This window comes from Peromyscus leucopus, chromosome 8b (genome assembly GCF_004664715.2).
Source record: "Peromyscus leucopus breed LL Stock chromosome 8b, UCI_PerLeu_2.1, whole genome shotgun sequence".
Taxonomy (NCBI): Eukaryota; Metazoa; Chordata; class Mammalia; order Rodentia; family Cricetidae; genus Peromyscus; species Peromyscus leucopus.
In genome coordinates this window covers 73765944-73769668 of record NC_051086.1, presented here as the reverse complement: position 1 = coordinate 73769668, position 3725 = coordinate 73765944, and positions in this window count along the sequence as shown.

Here is a 3725-nt window from a genome sequence, read left to right as displayed (position 1 = left end):
TTGGCTACCATTCTGTCTACCTTTTAGTATATTTGAAGATGTTTCCAATAGAAATAAAGTCAACCTAGACCATAAGAAAAAACATTTCTACTTTCTGAAAAGCTCAGTACAGGGAATGGAATGGCCAATGAGAAAAGCTACCCTGAGCAAGTGCAACTGTACACCTCTGCTTAAATAATGCTGTATGAAACTAGATAAGGTTGAGTTGGAGACCCTGGGAAGTCTTACCGATGTGTATTTCTGGCAACCATAATATCAAAAGTTACATTAAGACAAACACGTTGAGTGGAATAGAAAGGCACCTTGGTGGCCTGAGTTCTGGCAGTGAGCAGGCCAGGTACCATGCTGACCAGAGGCTTAAAACAATCTTGTGTGTGTACATGTGGTCATGTATGTGGGCACATGTATGGACGTCAGAGGATAACGTCTGTGTCAGTCCTTAGTTGAGGCAGTGAGTTCTCCTGGCTCTGCCCCACCCCCATCTCACCACAGGAGAGCTGAGGTTGCAGGTGACTACTATGGTGCCAAGCTTGCATGGCTTCTGAGGATCAGAGTCAGGTCCTCACAGTTGAATGGCAAGTGTGTTACCCCCTGACCCATCTCCTCAGCCTCCAGTCAGGATGTTCATCTTTTCTGTCTGCCATTGCATTCCTGGTTTGGACTGTGGGACCACGAGAGTCCTCTCTAGCTCTGACAGCCTATGAATGTCCAGGCCAATGCAAAATCCACTTTTGTGAGCCAGAATGTGGGAATGGGCCTGGCAGCTTGTGTTCCCTAAAGAATAATTTTAACTCTTGGTTTGTGCACTTGACGTTTCTTGGGGATGGAAAAATGCATAAAGGCAAACATATGATATGGTCTGAGAATGAGAGTGATGAGTCTTCCAGATCCAATGTACAGTCTCCCAGAAATGGAGCAAGAGAAAAATTAGTCCATGCTGTTCATGATTTCCCATCTCAAGCACCATCCAAAGAGATTTCAGTCACGATTTGGAAAGCTCTGTTGTCAGCACCCAGGAATGCATTCGGTAGGCCTATGTAAATTCACTTATATTCAGAAAGTGAAAAACAGTGCAGCTTACAGTACATTGATTATATATATCATCAGAAAATGAAAGAAAATAGTAGAGTACAAACTGAGTAACAGGATTGTGAGTGACTTCCATCTTTTCTAAACTTGGCTGTATTTTTCTCAAAGTTTCCTAGATGAATAAGTGTTCCTTTCACGATAAAAAAAAATGCAACGAAAATAATGTCAGTGTTGAATAAAAAAGACATGAACAGGATATCACTTGCTACTAGGTCAACAACATCATCTCTTTCTTTTCCTCGTCTATATTTTTCAAGATTACCTTAACAAATACATATTAATTTTGGAAGAAAAAACAACAGTTGCGATTGGGGAGGCTGTTCATGACAAATTCATGCTCTGCTCTTTTCTTCCGGAGTTTGTTGAGAGCGTCAGTGTTCCTAATAAAATTCTGCCCATTCTTTCCTCCTTGTAGACAGAGGCAGATTTTTGGTTAAGGACTGCTCCGTGAAATGTAAGCAGATACAGTGTGGGCCTCTGGTCTGACTCAGCTGACCCCAGGCCTGTTTGCCTTATTTTTCATTTTTTGGCTTGTCGGGACCTCAGAGTTAAGAGTTTGGAACCGTAGTGTCCAAATTCTGATGAGAAAGAATCTCAAGCACACACACACACAAAGGTGGGGGAACAGAAATACGGTTACCTGGGACATAGGGGCTGTCTTGGATGCTCTGGACATAGAGCTACCGAAACAAGTTCTTGTCAACAAGAGGGCGGAGACAGCAAATGCCACACCATGTTTCAACCAGTGTATTCTATTCGCTTTCCTTCTTTCCTCCTTCCCTCCATTTTTTCCCTTCCTCATTTCTTCACTCCCTCCTTTCCTCCCTCCCTCTCCCACCTTCCCCTTTTTTTCTGATTTGTTTTGCTTTTTTTGTGGCATTGGTGGCTGAACCGAGGACATCGTACATTCGAGGCAAATGCTTTATGAGTGAGTGACACCCTCAACCTCTGATTCTTTATTAGTTATACCTGAGTGTACTTTTCAAACAAATACAATCATTTTTTTAAAGACAGCAACATAAACTTCAATTCCTAAACACCAAAGCTGTCTTTAAAAACTAATGGTTTTTGTGGAACTGCAATGAAATTTACTTAAAATGGAAATACAAGGCAATGTTCTAAAAATTAAAGATCGTCTGAGGCTCCAATGAATCTCACATGTTTCATATTGTCAACACTCCCCACACAGTAGTGAGCTCATTATTTTTGCATTTTGGAACGTATTTGTTAATACACCCTAGCAGCTAGAAAATCAATGCACTGCCATATGCCTAGGCTGAGACCATTTGTCATGGTTTGTGTTCTCTCCAAAGAGCGCAGGACAGACCTAGACTTGTAGAAGCACCAGTGTGGGGATAGTTACTTGAAATATCAGATGGAAAACACACTAGCAAATGGTAGTGGTGGTGGTGGTGGTGGTGGTGGTGGTGGTGGTGGTGGTGGTGAGTAAATGCTGATCCCATGCAAGGAGGACTCAAAATTCTGTTGACACTTCCCACTGCTACTCACTGATCCACAGCTGGGCGTGGTTTTTCAGGACACACTTTCCCATCACTAGTGGATTCATTGTAGAAGCAAGAGGAAAGGCCAGGAGACAGAAAAGCTGCAGGATCACACACACCCTGGAGCAGGAACACTCTTGGAAAACTGCTAATGAACTCTCCTCCTGTGCTCTTTATGCAGCTGGTAGGAGGAACTGGGCTTGATTTAGAACCCAGAACTTAAGCTCCAGGATGCAGCCCAGAAACCTAGCTGGTTACTTCAGTCTCTCAACTCTTCTCTTCTCTCCACTTGGGGAGGGTCAAGTGGCAGCTGTGGTGAACCATCTCAGATGCCTCCTCCCTCCTGTGTTCTGTAGCAGTTCACTGTTATGGGGTAGTCATTCTCATTCAGCAAAAGAAACAAAGTCCTCACCAAAGAAGGGGAGACGCACTGATGTATTCAGTCCTGTGTGAAGTGAGGTACTGTGTGTGTGTGTGTGTGTGTGTGTGTGTGTGTGTGTGTGTGTGTGTGATGACACATGTGTGGGGATTTACTCAGTCTATTGCATTAGATATTTAATATCCAATCAAGAGGTTTAATGAAAAGAGTAGAATTACCAGTTAAGGGGGAACTTAGCCTTTGTATATATGTGCATAGATCTAGTTCAACCTAAAAATGTTTATTAATTCTTCTTCTTCTTCTTCTTCTTCTTCTTCTTCTTCTTCTTCTTCTTCTTCTTCTTCTTCTTCTTCTTCTTCTTCTTCTTCTCCTTCTCCTTCTCCTTCTCCTTCTCCTTCTCCTTCTCCTTCTCCTTCTCCTCCTCCTCCTTCTTCTCTTCCTCCTACCTCTTCTCTCTCTCTCTCTCTCTCTCTCTCTCTCTCTCTCTCTCTCTCCTCTGTCCCTCAGAGACAGGGCTTCTCTGTGTAGCCCTGACTCTCCTGTAATTTGTTTGTAGACCAGGCTGGCCTCTAACTCAGAGATCCACCTGCCTCTGTCTCCTGAGTGCTGGGATTAAGGATATGTGCCACAATGCTGACTTAATTTTCTTAACAAAATAAAATTGTATATCATGTTCTTAGGCAGGGTTTTGCCTCTCAGTTACCCAGATTAAAGCATGAGGCTCTGTGGGGCAGACCAGAAGCAGGTTGTTCCTT